The 18,635-nt window shown below is 48.8% G+C and overlaps 1 long non-coding RNA gene across 6 annotated transcripts in view; it reads left to right on the forward strand.

Annotated features, from left to right (window-relative positions):
* The first annotated feature begins 12,720 nt into the window (after window positions 1-12,720).
* The window catches only part of LOC138580471 (uncharacterized), a 940,189-nt gene continuing 934,274 nt past the window's right edge, over window positions 12,721-18,635 (forward strand). For all 6 annotated transcript variants that reach the window (XR_011304271.1, XR_011304266.1, XR_011304268.1 and 3 more), the window contains exon 1: window positions 12,721-12,849. This is a non-coding gene — a long non-coding RNA (uncharacterized lncRNA). The remainder of the gene's footprint in view (window positions 12,850-18,635) is intronic.

The raw sequence follows: 18,635 nt of genomic DNA on the forward strand, positions 1-18,635 counted from the left end.
GAATAAACCCCCCCCCACCAACAGCCCAACACACATTCTGCACTCCCCCCTCCAACACCCCAACACACATTCCTCCCTCCCACACCCCGACACACATTCCCCCTAACCCCTCCAGCACCCCAACACACATTCCCCCTCCCCCTCCAACACCCCAAAACAGTGCATGTGGGTTCATGTGCCCGGGCCTCAGGCCAATTGTGCACTGTCCATCTATGACAGGCGTTGACGCTTCCCACGTCTGGGTCCCTCTGGTGAGCGGCGTTGGGGATGGATTACTACTCTGGTTAGGCGGGAACACTGGTGCACCATGCTCTTCATCAATTGATGTGTGGCCATCCTCTGTGTTTGTCCCACTGGTGGCTACCGCCACATCCTGCAACCCCCTGGTGGCTTCGGGCATTAGTGGCGGTGGCACCCTGGTGGCTTGGGGATGTTGAGCTAGTCTAACTGGGCTGCGGTAGAGTGAGCTGGGGTGTGTCCTACGCCTTGATTTCTCAGGCCGGTCCCTTCTCGGGATGGTGGTGCTGGTCGATGCCCATCTGGACGTGCATGTGGATACGCCTGCTTCCTCTTCAGCAACATTGCCCTGCGCTGATTGCTGCGTGCCTGTAGGGTACAAAGGGTCTGGTATGAGGAGAAGAAAACTTACATTTGTCTCATGCATTTTATTCTACACAGGGGGTAAGGGCACTTTTTGTATCATGCTTGGCCATTACATGTTTCTTATTCAATGTTGGGATTGCTGGAATGTGCTAGACGGGAGGGACACTGCTTGGACATGTTGGTGTGGCATCTTCAGATGTCTGATGTGAATGCGCAGCTCCCATTGCGCTGTACTTGAGGGGGGCTTGATACGCACGCACACATCACATTGCTGTGGCTAGACCATGGATATATTTCCCTTGGGGTGGGGGGGCTAACATTGATACATTAGAGGTACTTCAGGCTACTCTGGATACTTGGGGGCGCTAGGGTATGGTGGTACAAGGGACCACTCATGGGTGGCTGCGCTACATCACACGCATTGCAACCACAAACATTCACTGAGGGGTGGGCCAGACACAATAATGCGTTTCCAAAGGGGGGGTTGCTCACCTGCATCCTCCTGGGTGCCAGAGCCTGCCTCCGCTCCTCCAACTCCCTAAATTGTACCCATGTCAATGAGGGTGGTCATCTGCCCCTCCCACTGTGTGAGCTCCGGTGGTGGTGGTAGTGGCCCTCCTCCAGTCCCCATAGTCTCACTCCTGTGCTAGGCCAGGAGCCCATGGACACAGACCCGCAAGTCGTTGACCCGCTTCCGGCAGTCCTCCCCGTCCTTGGGCACACGGCCCACCACTGTCACCTTCTGGCTGACTGCTCTCCAGATCTGTGTGCGCCGTTGTGCGCTGGTCTTTCACTGCTGTGGCCCATACAGCTCATCTTGATGGGCCATTACTTCCTCCACTTGTATAGTCAGTTCTTGGTCAGAGAACTTGGGTTTTCCGACCCTGTCCAAGGCAGACTTGCCCTTGGTATGCTCTTGGGACATTTTGCAGGATTTGCAGTAGTGGATGTCTTCAAGGGACTGTGATTTTCGGCGGATTGTGATTTTAAAAATGGCTGCCGCTTAATTTCCCGTTCCAGCGGTGATGCATTTCCCACGGTGCTATTAGCACGCGCTAATGTTCTAATTCGACGGTAGCACAATGTGCGCTGGACTTTCAGGTTCCCGGCCACTGTTTCCGTTGGGCGCTATTTGTGTTAACACCAAGGCCGTGTACATGTGCACGCCAACTCTTGATCTGGCGTTGTTTATGCCACACATCGCGGCATTAACGCAAATAGCGCTCGGTGGATATAACGCTGGGATAACGCCCAACTCGTGATGAGGGCCATAGTCCTTCTCACACACTCACACCCTGTAGAAATCCAAGAGCAAGGAAAGGGGAACCAAAGGCTTTGGGGAGGCTGATCAAGATCCATCCCCTAAGGTAAAAACACCAAAGCCCCACACAGAAGAGAAAGAGCCTGAGATAATTGCCTATATAGCGTTCGCCCAATGTAATGACCCTATTCTGGCCGAAGCCTTCCTCAAAGTAGTTGCCCGAGGATGAAGGCAGAGGTAAAGAGGGTCCATTCTTTTTTTAAAGCACAACTAATTACCAAGTACGAGGAGACACCACCAATGAGGAAATCCCTCAAACCCAAATAGTGGTCATGAGAAGTCATCGAAGGGTAGTCCTTAAAATCGCACATGCTCTCTTAACTTTGGGACATTTGGGGTTGGCAAAAATCCAGAGACAGGTTGTGACCAAGTTTTACTAGCCAGACGTGTATGCTTACTTTAACAATGTTGTCACTACATGTTCTCTCTGTCAAAAGACTGCTCCACATAACCCTCTTCCAGCTGCATTACAACCTTTGCCTATAATTGAGGTCCGTTTTTCCCGAATAGGGATGGATATAGTAGGCCCATTGGAACCATCTAAACTTGGGAATAGATAGATTTTAGTCATTTTCGACTATGATACATGTTACCCTGAGGTCTTGCCTTTGAGGAACAGTACATCTCAGCAGATCCTAAAACACTTGATCCCTGTTCTATCATGGGTGGGCTTCCCAAAAGAAATTTTGACAGACCAGGGAACCGCATTTATGGGTAAGATCATGGCAGAATTAAAACAGATTCTGCAGATTAAGGCCTTAAGGACCTCCATCTATCACCCCCAAATCGATGGGTTGGTTGAACGCTTCAATAAGACCATAAAAAGTGTTTTGAAGAAATTGGTAGAGGCTGATGGGTGTAATTGGAATATGATGATTCCTTGGACATTAATCATCATCGGAAGGCTCCCCAAGCTTCCCTGTGGCTCTCCCTGTTCAAGTTACTCTATGGATGCGATACAAGAGACATACTAGACATGTTGAGGGAGACGTGGGAAGAACAGGAAGAAGCCATTGTACCTCTGCCACAAACCGCCCAGCATATTAAAGAACATATGATCTTAGTGAGAGATATAGTACAATTCCCCCCAATTAAGATGACACAATGCACATCGATTATTTTTGTTCAGCTAGCCCTGTCTATGATTCATATAGATCCATGTAGATCCCTCCCCCTGTGCCAACAATGAGCCAAGAACCAGGCCGGGGTACACAAAGAATATATATTTATTTAAATTATAGGTTCAGGGAATATTTGCATTAATGGATTACACATGCCACCTTCTCTGTGTCAGAAAACAAAGCTTCAACACAAAACACACTTTTCCTTTTTTGTCTCAGGTACATGGAACACAGCCAAATAAACAGTTCAATCCTCTTGTCCCACAAAACCCTTTTACGTCAAAATGACATAATGCATTGGCACATTACTAGAGCATAACCATTAGAATTTCTTGATATGGGTTTAGTTTTAAAACAAATGCACAGTTTGGTTTTCAAAAGCAAATTACAAATGCAGCACTTTGTATATTAGTTTCCCTGTGCACTTAAAAATGCTAGCAGTTTTGAAATCACACAGACTGTTGAGTATACTTTTTATTGGTAGAACCCTCCTTCCTACTTCACCCCCTCACTCCGCAAAGCAATTCAAAATCGTTCTTAAAAGAGGGACTACCCCATCGCAGCCCACCAATTACCGCCCCTGCCCCCACACGCCCCCACAACCACCACCCAATCATATTTCCACCTCTTCTTCTTTCCATAAATTGTATATGATCGCATTTGCGCCGTTTTGTTTGTGAATCTTGCCATGTTAATTCAAAACAAGCGTTTTCTCTAAATGATATTATATGGCTTGCTAGACAATCATTTCCAAGCCTGTCTCTGTGGCACAGTCATTAAGTGTTGTGACTTGTACCTGAAAGGTTGGGGGTTCAAGCCAATCCTCCAACTTCAAAATTCTGAAAGTGTTGTGAAAAATGACAATTTGAATTACCGTAGCTACCCAACCATGCAAACCCCGGACGGGGTTTCTAAAATGAAAAACCTCCTGGGACCCCGGGACAGAGGGTGATTTCCCCAGACTGTCCCGGGAAAACCGGGACGTCTGGTCACCCTATCATTAAGGCATCCAGTACTTGGTCCAGCACCTTTGAAAATGTGGCTGATACATACCATGCAGTGCCCCTACTGTGTGTTGGAAGGCACCTGTGCCACAGAAATGTTGGACAGCCACAAGCTTCAGCGGGGGGGGGTCTGTTCTGATGGAAATGGCACTCTGCAGTTGTGCCTTTGTCCGGTTGAGCAGGTCGGTGATGGTTCCACAGTCCAGTCTGCATAAGGTGACTAACTGGCTGTCCATGAGTGTCCAAGGAGACAGTCGAACACATGGTATTGGTGCCCTCCGCTGCATGCGTCTCCTACGCCTTGGTTTCGTCTGTCTCCTTCCCTGCTCTGGTCCAGCATGCTGCTGTAGCTCAATGTAAAGTAGCAGGTTGTGGAGCCCGTAATCTACGTCTGCCTGTGGCTGCATGTTGCTTGGATGTGTGTTGGGGTGGGCCTTTTATATTCCACCTGAGTGGATCAGGTGCACCTGGACCTTGATTTGTCACACCTTTGGAGGTAATTCCGATGTTCTTGAACTTGTAATCTTGCGGTAATGGGTTTTTGATATTTGGCAGTAATTCCGTCTGAGATATTAGGCGCTGTTTCTGCTAATTCTTGGTGGATTTAGCGCAAGAGGTAATTCCGCAGGAGGAATTACCGCCGATTTTTGAGTCACTCGTAATTTGGTGTAGTGGTACCACTTAGCATCAAACTCGTAATGAGGCCCAGTGAGCCAAAGCATTGGAAGTAGCCATGCCAAATGCATACTTGCCAATCCTACTGATTTAGGCAGTAGGCTACTGCTTTTTAAGCAGTCCTACCGCCTACAGATTTGGGTGGCAGATCCTACTGCTTTTTGCAGTGGCAGGTATTTTATGTGACTCCAAGGCAGGCTGCTTGAGACCGGACCTAGGACAAAGCATACAACACATTAATTTGTCTGTGCAGTGGGCGGGTAAGTGATTACTTTGAGTGATCGGCTCAGATCACTTCATTGACCTGACAGCTACGTGACTCTGCCCTGCACTCTTGCCGGGACAGACTTTCAGTGAGCCACCAGTGAAGACAAGTGGCAGAGCCCTGCACTCTTGCCGGGACAGACTTTTGGTGAACCATCACTGAAGACAAGTGGCAGAGCGTACCACCATAACACAGCATCTGCCTATCAGATGGATGAGGTTATCAGTCTGTTGTTCAGTATTCAACTTGCACCGCAGGAATAAGTATGTACTCCCAGGCTGCTGCTACAGAGCAGTGGCAAATGTTGCCTACTAGCTCTGTGTGATTATCTTCTCTAAAGTTAGGTAATTGAATTTAGTGTTAACTTACCATTCAGTATACATTTTAAACATTTGTATATCTTTCCATGTTGGGTTGTTTGAAGGGTTATATTTTGGAATTGTCCCGTGGTGCCAACATTGTATGTTTTGTATTTTCCTGTGATGATCTCTGTTGCATTCTGCTCCCCCGCCAATGTGTCGGCAGGAAACAGGAGAGGTTAGGCCCTGGGCGGCAAGGCCCCGCTGCGCAGCTCCGGCTGGAGCAGAGAGACGCGGACACGCCAGTGTTGCTGTATGCCGGAACTGCCCTCGCGTAGCGGGGGCAGGGCTTTTATTATCAGCGCCTTACGTCACCGCGTAGTGGGACGTGAGGCATACACAACATTCCTCCTTTTTTCCAACAAAACATTAACAATAACATGGTATGTTTCAAACATTGCTTCAGCTGTGAGTTCTAGTGCCACTGGGGCTGGAGCTTTACCATTCATAGTCTTTGAGTCTTTCAATAGGCCTGGGAGCAGTTCTTAGAGCATAACGTCCACCCCTGGGGGTTGTCCCCTGACTCTCACTGGGTTGCTCACCTTCATTGTTCGAATTTGCCTCCTCTGGTACGCTCGGCAGCTCTTCCATTCCGCCGTCCATGGTTGCTTCCCCTTCCTGATAGTAGTAATCCTCTTCACTTGTCGGGACTACGTCTTCCCTCGGTTGCTGCGTTCCGTCCGTCCACAGTTCTCTTGGTACTGTCTTGAACCATGAGGCGTTTCATGTCACCTGTTTTTGTCCCCTAGTGTCCGTTATCATGGTCCCTCGCCTTTGTGTTATGGTCCATGGGATTGAGTCATATTGGGTGTCCAGCTTCGACTTGGATGTGTTTCTAATCATTATCACCTGATCACCTACTCAGTGTTTGGACTTCTTGGCGTGTCTCTTGATACTCATGCATTTGTTTCCCACGATCCTTCTTTGGTGAGTGCGCGCCTGTGATGCTTGAGCTAAAACATGGCGCTGATGCGCACTGCATTCTGGGGGCACTCAGAGCCATAATGGATATTTATTCCATGCCTTAGTGAAAACTGCACTTGCTTTGCTAAAAAACATGCTTTCAACGTTATTCATTGCTGAGCCTGGTATGCAGGCCTCAGTCAAGGACACTGTGCTGGGAAAGCTGGGATTCACAGGTGCCGGCTGGATCCAGATATAAAAAAGGTTTTGTTATGTCTTGCTATACTTGCGCCAAGGTCTCAGGGTGAGTAATGGAATTGTTTTCCGTGGAGCTTTAGAAGAGGGAAGCTTTGCTCCTTGGGGTTACTGTCGTTTGGCCCGGCCAGCAACCAACGGTCCCTCATCAATGCGCAAGCGCTGATGCCAGAAGGTTCGGGAAATTGCCACCCCTTTTTGAGGAGGGCATATATGCGGAGCTCTGGAAAGGTCAGGTGGAAAAAACACAAATACCTCAGTCGGAGGGGGGACGCCTTGTTCCGACATTCCTGTGGGCTGTTGTGCTCTCGGCCTGGCTGTTACCGGGGTCTTCTAGCCACTTCTGGCGAGATGAGGAATTCATTTACGCCCATGGTGATGTATTCTCTTTAATTCACTATCTTTTCTGTGATGTATTTCTGTGTTATCACTTGTTGCTTATGAATGCTTAACTGAATAAATAGCCGTATAAGTGCTCATTATTTCGTTAACTGCATGTCTGGTTGTGAGATATTGTTCCGTCTACCTGCGTTTAAAGTATTTGCTCTGCTTTGCAAATGTACTCGTGATAAATAACTTTCCGTGCACTCTTGGCGAGCAATACATTTTGAGCGACGAGGATGGGATATTTGTGATGAATTGCTCCAAATATTAAAGAATCTGTTTGAACACAGATAGGTTTTGCTTACACTGCAAGCAAAAGTTTGTTTTCATTTGGCAGTGAGTGTTGGACTGTGTTAATCTTCTTTTTGTGTGTGCGTGCTTGCGCAAGTGACTGCAGAGTGGAAAGAAGAAAAAAAAAGAGGTTTTGCAAATTACTGTAATGATGAATAGTTTGTTCAGGAAAAATGGTATTCCTGCTGGCGCTGAATGTCCATAGTTATGATTCCAGGGTGGGCTAAAAGCCCATATGATAAGTTAGCCCAGGTGTCGGCGTGTGGAGCTGGGCTGAGTGAAACATGGGACAGTAATTTGGGAGAAGCTGCTCCGTCAGAAGTAATGTTTTGTTTACAACAGATTTCAGTAGAGAGGGGAAAAGAATGCACCGCATTGGGCAGGCAGGAGTGGGTCCTCCTGCATGCCTATAGGAGATTACATCAAAAAATGTAGAAATGAAAGAGCATATTTTGCAATTAGAAAAAGAGTTAGCTGCCAAGCAGCAGATAGCATTGATGCAGGAAATTCAGATGAAACTTTTTAAAGACAAGGCTGATAAATATCAGGCTGTGGCAGGGCCGCAGTTAGGGTGGCCCGGTACAAGTATAAAAAGAGGTGAGGGGGGCTCAACCAAAGGAAAGTGGCAACTGTAATCGCTACCGCAGGTGTGGATTGGGACTCTGATAAGTGGGATGGAGACATTTTTGACTCAACAAGCCCAGAGAGTAGCTCGGCAAATGAGTCAGATTCCAATGCAGAACTGAGTAAAAAGAAGAGTGGCAGTGAAGCCGGTTAGGAGACGGCGTGCCGGACCCCACCCGCAGAATCCTGCAGGCGGGGTTGTGGATTTAACCACGCTGGACGATTACACCCAGCAGGAGGTTGGAGAAATCGTTACTCGTTTGAGGCAAAAGTCAGGGGAACCTTTACTGGCATGGAGGGTGAGATTGCTAGATGGGGGCGCCGCAGGGTTGTTGGTAGATGGTTATAGGTCAAGGTTTCGACTCAAAAGTGTCGAATGACAAAAGGGTCAAGTCAATTCGACTGAAAAAAGGGTCACCGTTTTTGGTGTTTTATACTAAAGCAGAAAAAAATATACATTTAAAAAAAAATTCTATCCTTTTGTTTCGGTCGAATTGAGTCCACCCTTTTGTCATTCGACCCTTTTGAGTCGAAACTTTGACCGGACACCTTGGTGGATTCCACAGATTCACCACGCTTTTTGCCTTTGTCAACTGACACCAATGTACAGGAGGTCTTAAGGGCAGGGCCGCCCCCTGATGAAAATGGGCAAGATCACAAGTGTCTTTGTTGCACCTAGCAGCCCAGGCATGTAATCGTAAGTATCCTATTACCCCAGATCGGCCTAGCGAGGAAAAGAAGTGGTACACTTTGAAAGAGGTGATTCAAAAGGTCAAAAAGCATGCTAGGAAGGAGGCAATTCATGTAGATGCACCAGGACACATGGGGGCCGTGTGCCGCTCTCAGTTTCAACCAGGAATATAGTGATCAGAACTGCATCCGCCGCATTTAAAAGTGTCATTATGACTTTGCTCGTAGGTATGACGGGCAAACCCACTGATGAAGTAGTGGATGCTATCCGGCAATTGGCAGACTTAGGGGAGTGGGACAAGAGTGATGACAAGCCGTGAGAGAGAGAGGGGATTAGTGAGAGAAGAACTGAAGGCAGGAGGCAAGATAGTAGAGACTCCCGAGTGTCCAGAAAGGACATGTTTTTGGCTTTGTTAAAAAATGGAGTGCCAGGAGAAGAAATTGATGGCATTGAAACCAGGGTAATGTATGAACTGTACAAAAAGAGAGGGCTTGCAGGCAAAGAGCGGTATAAACAGGTTAAGAAACAGGTGGTGACTAAGCCACAGAGGGACACCTCACCTTCCGCCCCTCCTGAGGGAGAACAGGAAGATGGGTCTATGGGGACTCCTTCCCCGTACCAGCCAACATATGCTGATTTGAGGAAGGTGGTGAGTGCAATGTTAGAGGCAGAGTCAGGTTAAACTCATTCAAAATTTGACTAGGGTTGCGGCCAAGCTCCGGCAGCGCCTGCTCGCATAAAAGTTGATAGGCGGCTCCAGGATAATGTTAAGATTTTTTGGGGGCCGGGAAATAAGCAAGGGGTGCGAGCATTAATAGACACTGGGGCGGAGGCCTCTTTGATTCATGGAAATCCAACACGATTCAAAGGCAGACACTTTACCTTTACTGGGGTAGGCGGGGAGGAGACCTCCGCAGTACAAACAGAAGTGGATATGAAAATAGGCAATTTGACTAGGCAGAAATACCAAGTGTTGATTGTCACGATACCCGAGTACATAATTGGCTTTGACATTCTAGAAGGATTGACTTTGGGACTTGGAGGTAAAACGTATCAGTTTGGGGTGAGTGCATTGACCTGCACACCTATTACCATAGGCAAATTGAAGATGTCCCCAGTGCAGGTGCCTGTGGCGACCAAGCGGGTAGCGATGAAGCAATACCGCATTCTCGGGGGGGCACAAGGACATTTCAGACACCATCAAAGAGTACGTAGAGGCGGGTGTGTTACGCCCTATTACTACCACGTGGAACAACCCACGCTAGCCTTTCAAAAAAGGGGACGGTCTTGGAGGATGACGTTGGTTAAATAAACACACTCCTCCCTTGGTGCCTGCAGTCACAGATGTCATTACCTTGATTGCGAATGTCCAAACGTTTGAGGGGACCTGGTATGCAGTGGTAGATTTATCCAATGCATTTTTCTCTGTGCCAATTGCTGAAGAGTGTCAAGAGCAGTTTGCATTTTCTTGGAGCAGGCGTCAGTACACCTTCACGAGGTTACCCCTGGGGTACATACATAGCCCGACTATCTGTCACGGCTGGTGGCAGAGCAATTAGACAAGATACCGTGTAAACCTGACATACAAATCTCTCACTACATTGATGATATTTTGATTCAGGGCAAGGATGAGGGAAGTGTGCAAAAGCAGTTAGAAGTCATTATGGAAGGATTGAAGAAGCGAGGGTGGGAGATTAACCCGAACATAATTCAAGGGCCAGCTGAGACAGTGATATTCTTGGGGATTCAGTGGCTTAATGGGCATAGAGAGATGGTGCCAAAGGCCCGACAGAAAATTCTTGAGTTCAACACTCCAATGAGCAAAAAGCAAGCTCAGCAGTTCATAGGGCTGTTTGGGTTTTGGAGACAGCACATTCCCCATTTAGGGCAGATACTGGCTCCCCTCTACAAAGTGACATGAAAGAAATATGAGTTTCAGTGGGGGAAGGAGCAGCAAAAACCATTCGATTTGGGCGAAAGACACTGTGCATCAGGTGCTTGATTTATGGCCATTGAAGGAAGGCGAAGTGGAATTGAATGTGTCTATGTAAGACAATTACGCTAACTGGTGTGTGTGGCAGAAACAGGACAGGAAACGTGTGCCATTGGTGTTCTAGAGTCGTAAATTGCCCGATGCTGGTAACTCATACACTCCGTTTGAGAAGCAGTTGCTGGCATGTTACTGGGCCCTGGTTGATACTGAGCAAATGACAGTGGGGCATGATGTTTTGATGAGGCCTGAAATACCGATTATATAATGAGTGCTGTGCTCTCCTAAAACCCACAGAATAGGACATGCTCAAGAAGCCAGAATAATCAAATGGAAATGCTACATTCAGGACAGAGCTAAATCAGGGAAGGGTGGAGTTGCAAAATTACATGAGCAAGTAGCCAACATACCACCCTCAGATTACATACCACCGGAAGTGTCTAAGAAACGCGAGTCTCCCGTGAAATGGGGAGTACCTTATGGCGATCTGACCGTAGAGCAGACAGAGCATGCCTGGTTTATAGATGGCTCGGCCCGATATGTGGGAACCGAGCAATACTGGAAAGCGGTGTCATACAATCCCAACACTAAAAGGATTTTAACAACGTCAGGGAAAGGGAAGAGCAGTCAGTTTGCAGAACTTTATGCAGTTTACCAAGCATTGAAACAAGAGACCCCTGGTCAATGTCATTTGTACACAGATTCATGGTCAGTGGTGAATAGATTGGCGGTGTGACTGCCAACCTGGCAAAAGAATTGACGGATGATTCATTCAAAAGAGTTGTGGGGAAAAGAACTATGGCAAGATATTGCGGAAATGTTATCACAAAGTGAAGTCACTGTGTATCATGTGGATGCGCATTGTGCTACAGATTCATTAGAAAGTTGGTTTAATTCTGTTGCAGATGAACACACCAAGATTTCATCTGTGGATACGGAGGCTCAGGAAGACGATTTGGAGGGTTTGGCCAAGTGGGCTCATCAGAAATGTGGGCACCTTGGAGAAAAGGCTACTACCAGGTGGGCACAAGCTTGAGGAATCGGTATTCCTTTAGAGGTAGTGAAAACAATCATGTTGCAATGTCCAGTGTGCCAACACCAACAGCATAGGCCTATCCCTCAGAGTGTCCAGGGTACATTGCCAAGAGGAAAATTACTAGGTCAAATTTGGAAGAGTGATTACATCCGTCCCCTGCCAATCAGTAAAGGCTGTCAATATGCATGCACCATTGTGGATACATACTCTGAATATATGATGGTTTTGCCGTGCAAACGTGCCACACAACTGAACACCATTAAGTTGTTGGATCAGATCACGTTGCATTACGGGGTGCCTTTGCAGATTCAAAGTGAAAATGGGTCACACTACAAAGGCAAATTAATTCAGGAATACTGTCAGGAAAAGAGTATTGAGTGGCTCTAGCACGTGCCATAATACTCTGCAGCTTCAGGATTAATTGAAAGGATCAATGGTATGCTGAAAGAACAGCTGCGCAAATCTGGCCCCACTGCGCAGCTCCGGCCGGAGCAGAGAGACGCGGACACGCCAGTATTGCTGTATGCCCGGAACTGCCCACGCGTAGCAGAGGCTGGGCTTTTATTATCAGCGCCTTACGTCACCGCGTAGCGGGACGTAAGGCGTACACAACAATGTCAGCATTATTTTTGAAGCTTGAAAAATCCTACATCTTTTTGGTCACAGAATGTTGGCAAATATGCAAATGAATACTCGGCTTCTAAATTGTGATTCCACTGTCTCTCCTCACTGGAGAAATATTTTGGCCACAAGGTGGTTGAGTACGTGCCAAAACAAACGAAGCACTGGGAAATAATGGCATATGCAAATGTTTCACGTTTTCCCGTGCAATGCCGGGAAAGTTATCTATTGTTGTTGTTTCTTGGAATTCTGGGATTTGTAGTCTTCCTAAATTTACCACAGTAAAAGAAAAAATATAAGTCCCAGAACTCCGAGGGGAGAAACAATGCCTGTGAGACCTCATCATGGGGAATCTTGAGAGCTCTGTATATGACATGATTGCGCATGTTATACATATCGGACACGCCAAATGAACATCACGTTTCCTCAAGTGGTACTTCAACCAATTAGAACCAACAAAATACAGATAACTTTCTATCATGGCGCTTTGTTGCCCCACTGAAGGTAAGCCCTGGGGAAAAGCCGTAATTATAAACATTTCAGTCCTACTTCTATGTCAATTTCGTGACGTCTTGCGATGCTGCAGAGCGCGCGAGCGTTTTTCAAAGCGGCTGTACCTCCCCCTTCTCTGCATCTGTAGTGGCGCAGGTTTTCATCTTAATGGTTGTTATAGGCTAGCGAACATTGAAGACCCGAACACCTACAGGTACCGAGGCCGAGAAGGGCTGTAATTCATAAGCGGCACCTACTGAGATTTTTTTTTACTTGTAGGCTAGCCAGGCGAACGTAAGCATTGCGCTGTCAGAAGTGGGAGTGCCTATGTTCTATGGTTCTTGTTTCCCCTTAAATAGGAAGTGGAGAACTCGGTTTGTGATCTCCTTATGGGCTCTCTTAAATTGAAAAAATATATATTTTGTACCCGGAGAGTAGGTTTGTTATCTAGAAAATATGTTTTCCAATTAAAATTGACTATTGTGCATGGGATCAGTAAAGTGTTGATAGATTTCGGATTTCAGTTGAGAATATCAATCTGGCGGGTGTGTACTAAAAGAAGTGACACTGACAGTGTATATGAAAAATAATGGGGGTAAAATCTAGTTAATTTGGCACAAACCTGCACTATATTGCAAAACTCTTTGAGATACCATACTTCGTTACTACCACCTTATATGTGTAATGGAAAGCAATGTATGATCGATTTACAGCAATTGTGACCATTCAGAATTCCAGGACAGAATGGCAAAACACCGGGGAAAACATAAAATTGCCAAACAGACAAAATCCATTAAAAATCTTGTACAGCTTTGTTCATGGCACTTTCAGATTTCCTTTTATACTCTTACATTTTAGTTTTATAACAGGCTTACAAATCGAATGCTCGAATCACTTGATACGCCTAGGCCTACTCATCCTCATCACAGTTCTAACTAATGAAGAGTGTTTGCCTTCTCCCACACTTTTTCGCAACCTGAAAACCCCAAAACACGTGTTTTTACCAACCGCTTACCTCCACCTACATGGGTATAAAAAGGCTGCTGCTGGTCTCAAATCCTATAGGGCTTTAAGTGGGCCGGGGACGAGCCCCGAAATCTCGTTTTGAGGCGGGACCCTGCCGGGGCTCACTGCATACATGCCAACCCTCCAGATTTAGGCGGGAGACTCACGATTTTTCAATGAACATAATTACAACTCCAATGAAATCCTATGGGAAAAATATATTCTCCCGATTTCTGTGGCGAAATCTCACTCTTGCAGCTCACAAATGTTGGCATGTCTGGCTCACTGGTCTCCCCAGGCAGCCCTGGCCACTACATGACAAGGATTCTTTTCTAAATCCTGAAGCTCTCGCTCGTGTGCAAGAGCTTCATGCTTCAGAAAAAAATTCCTTTCATCCATAATGGGGGCTGCCGCACCTGTGAGGCATCCCTTCAAGCAAGAGATGCCCGTGGGACGGCGCCACCATTATGGAGAGAAACGTGAGGCCGCTGGAAGCACAGGCCTTGTTTTCTAAATCCTCACCCTTTCAGCCTTGATGGTGACGATGCCCCTCCCAAACTGGCGAGGGCAGCACCACCATTGTTGCATCCCTCCGGAATCCCGTGAGCCCCACCCCCGTTCACAAAGGACACTCAGACACACTTGCGTCCTGTTCGGGCTCCCAAGTCGCTCTGACGCGGCCGGCAATGCCCCGTTTATAGTGCAACGTCACTCCGCTGCGTGCGTGTGCCCTTAAAGGGGCAGCACCACGCTTCTCCTTTTTCATAACAAAACAACGAACAAAGGATTGCTACCTACCAAACCATAAGCACACAAAATGCCAGACCTCTTTTAATAACAGTGACCCCCTTCCTGCATGTCACCTCTAGTCCACGGGGTGTTCCCACTAGTTCAGTGGTCCAAAATGTAGTCACTTAGGTGGGCAGGCTTCCCCCTTCCAATCCTCTGGGGATACCTCCTGCCCTCCTCTGGGATTGGGCCCTCACCTGAACTCCCTTGAACTAGGGAACTTGGCAGGTGGACCAGGCCACTGCCCTCGTCCGGTACCTCAGTCATGTCCCTTCTCTGCGCTGCCTCCGGCCTGGCTTCTCCCAGTCTTTTAAAGAAACTGGGTTTGCATGTTAACAGAGGCAGCCCCATCGGACGCCGTCACCATCGATCCTTGCATTGCCACCACGTCCAAGGGACTCGGCTTGTAGGTCAGCGACAGCTTCCCGTGTGGATGGCGATTACTGACTAACACCTCATCACGTGGGACGAACTGTTGGGGGCAAAGTCCTCATCGGATGTTCTCGTGCTCAGTCCTTGCTTTCCTCTCCTTTTCCACCTGCTCATCGTTGATGACAGTGGGCTCACGCTCGCCCACCTCCGGTAAGAGGCCTCTCTGGCAACGCCTGAACATTGCCTCAGCCGGCGCCACCCCTGTGGATGTGTGTGGGATAGCCTGATATTCCCATAGGAACTTGTAGAGGGCCCTCTGCAAACTTTGACCCTGGCCTTGAGCAATTTGAAAGACCTTATTCAAAGTCCTCATCGGGCGTTCCGCCTCGCCATTCGTACTGGGCCACAGCGGCGTCATCTTCCGATGGTGAACCCCATACTCCTCCATCATGTGGGCAAAGCTCTCACCCTGGAAAGGCGCCCTATTGTCCCAGCACAGCACCTGAGGCAGTCCATGGGTCACAAAAATCTTCTCGACTGTGACAGCGACATTCTCAAATGCCACCAATTCCACAAACTGCATCTCCGGTTACCTGGACCACTTGTCCATGATCACCAGAAAATGTGTGTCCTGTCCTGTGGACCCAAAGTCAGAATGGACCACTTCCCAGGACTTGGTGCCCCGCTGCAGGATTTCTATGATGGGTTCCTTCTGAACTGGTGACTCCTCCTGGCAACACACACAGGCCGCTACAAACTCTTCAACTCGCCTCTCCAGATCCAGGAAGCACACCTTTTGGCGCAGCAAGGCCTTTGTTTTGGCGGTGCCCTGATGTCCTTAGTGTGCCAATTCAATCACCTGCAAGATCTTTGCTTATGGCACCACAATTCGGTCACCCTGGAGCAGTAGACCAGCCTCAGAGAATGACAACTCATCCCTGACTCTCCATATAATGCCGCCTTGGCCTCCTGAGTCCTTAGCGCCAACGTGTCCAACACGGACGTCGACGACCTATGCTGGAGGGCTGCCTTGAGGATGCTGAAGCACTCATCCTCCGCAGCCACTTGTTCCAGTTCGGAAATAGGCACCGGGTGTGGCCGCCTCCACCACCAGCCGGACATGCTCATCCGCCTCCTCCGCACTGATGTCCTGTGGCGCTTCCAGTACCCCCCCTCTCGGATGTCTTGAGTTAGTTGGCTGCATTGATGTTACCGGGCCGCTACACTAGGGATACCCAGTACTCCAACAGGGCCAGCATCCACCGCTCGATCCTTGCTGGTGGCTTGGACGACGACTCAGCCAGTATGATCAACTGTGGCTTATGATCAGAGACCACCGTTACTGGCCTCCCCAACCCATACAGCCAAAGTGGCGACAGCCCCATGAGGACTGCCAGGGCCTCTCGCTCGATCTGAGAGTACATCTGCTCCGTCTCAGACAGGGCTTTGCTGGCGTATGCGACAGGGCAGATCTCAGAGTTTGCATCGACCTGAGTGAGCACAGCACCCAGTATAATGGGCTGGCATCCAGCATGATATCAGTTTGGAGTGACGGATCAAAGAAAGCCATTGTGTCCTCCGCAGTCAGGGCCCCCTTTAATGTCCTCAAACGCTGCTTGCTCCAGCGGCCCCCATTGCCATGTGACGTCTTTCTTTGTCGGGGCTCGCAGCGGCTCCGATCGGGACGCTAGGTTCCTGATGTACTGGCCACAATATGTGATCATCCCCAGAAAACTGCGCACTTCGGAGACTTTCTCTGTAGATCGAGCCTCAACGATGTCCTTTATCTTCCTGGGGTCAGGTAACACACCCCCAGACAAATCCGAAAAACTCAATTTCAGTCCTCAGCAACTCACATTTGTCCCGGTGCCATGTTAGACCCAGACACTGGAGCCGCTCAAAAGTCTTGGCAAGCTGGCAAAGATGTTCTGCCTCCAATCGAGCAAACACCAAAATGTCATCACTAATGTTCGATACTCTGGCCAGATCAGCCAAAGCACCGCTGATGATGTTCTGGAAGACCTCCGCCGCCAATGACACCCCAAAGCTCAGGCGTTTGTAGCGATAAAGGTCACGATGAGTGGTAAATATGGTAATGTACCGCGACTCTGGGTGTATCACCACCTGATGGTATTCAGCCCTCAAGTCCAGCTTTGAGAAGAAACGGGCCCCTTGCAACTCAGAGATTGTCATCTATGGTGTGTCTGATGGCTTTCCCGTTTGATGGCTTTGTTCGGAAGCCGCATGTCCACACATATCCGTACTGAGTCTGGCTGCTTCGGTTTCCTGCCGTTGACAATCTGAGAAACCCACGGTGTCGGACCTGCCACCTTCTCACTGATGTCCAGTTTGACAAGGTTGTCCAGCTCTTCATGAACCAAGTCCCTGAGGTAGAACGGGACCTAGCGATGCTTCAGTGCAATTGGTTGCATGGATTCATTGATGTGGAGCCTCACCGGATCACCTGCCATGCTTCCAATGCCCTTAAACAGCCGACTGTACTTCGCCAGCAGCTCCTTTACATTCTTCACATACAGAGTAGGCAAAACTGACAATGCCCAACACCTCCGCTGCCGCAGCACAGCTCAGCAGGGTATTGCTGCTGACCGTCCTCACGTAGAAACAGGCTCTGATCGACGCTTCACCATGTCCCACTTTGGCCACAAACTCACCATCCAACGGGATTGGCTGCTCCCGACCAAATGTAAAGATGCCTGCTTTGGGAGTGACTAGCCTCGGTGGACATTGCATGCCATCTTAGTGTTCTCGGGCCATTACGTTCACGGAAGCCCCTGAGTCGATCAGAACCGATTATTCATTCACTCTCACCAGGCACCTCGGCTGTCTCCTGTTTTTGGAGCGCAGAATGCCCACACTGGACACAAAAAATACATTCTCCTCCTCATCTTAGTCCTCCGGAGGGGCACTGTCTTCCTCTTGATCTACTTGGGTCACGTTGGGCGGGCGTTGTTGCCGAATGAATCCTGCTCTTACAGTCCCCCTAGGGACCACGACCAGCAGCGGAGCTCTGCACATCCGGGCATAGTGATCCGACGCCCCACAGCGGCCACATGACGTCCCCAGCGCAGGGCACTCAGCAGGGTCCAGAAGATCATATCCGCACTTCATACAGGAGTCCATTTTCCTGGTGCCCCGGTCACGCTGGTTTACACCTGGGTGTCTAGTACCTCTGCCACCCTGGCCACGGCCAACTGCGCACACCTACGAGCTCCCTGGGCGCACTCCCGCCTCCATTCTGGACGCTCTCACCTCCGACACTTCCTGACATTGGCCCAGCTCCAAGATGCGAGGTAGTGAAATTGTGGGTTCACGCAGCACCTGCCTGCGTAGCTTTCCTGACACACATCCCTGGATCAGCTGATTTCGGATCATCGTGTGAGAATTGTCCCATGCAAACAGCAGGGCTAGCAGACGCAGCCTGCCGTAAAAAGTGTCCAAAGTCTCATCCTTTTGGCGAGCAGAGCCCATGACATAATGTTCATAGTCCACGTTTGCAAGTGGCAGGAAATATTCTTGCAAAGCGGCCTTCGCTGCATCATAGGAGGTGTTTGGGTGTTGCAAGGACTGGAAGACCTCATGCACCAGCAGTGTCGCCACCTTGCTGTCATCATTGGTTTCCATCGTGGCCATGAAGCACATGTCCAGCCTGTCGATCCACATCTTCCAGCGTGGTCCCAGACTGTACGAGGCACCAAGATTTTAAACTCGGGCATTGGTTGGAGTTCCCCTGGCGATTTCATTCCGATCAGTGGCTGGTGAGCCGGAGCCTGGGGCCACGGTTGTTGTGGCAGAGCCTGCGACCCTGGAGGTGCT

This window comes from Ambystoma mexicanum, chromosome 3p, assembly GCF_040938575.1.
Source record: "Ambystoma mexicanum isolate Mex_15411 chromosome 3p, UKY_AmexF1_1, whole genome shotgun sequence".
In the NCBI taxonomy this organism is placed as follows: domain Eukaryota; kingdom Metazoa; phylum Chordata; class Amphibia; order Caudata; family Ambystomatidae; genus Ambystoma; species Ambystoma mexicanum.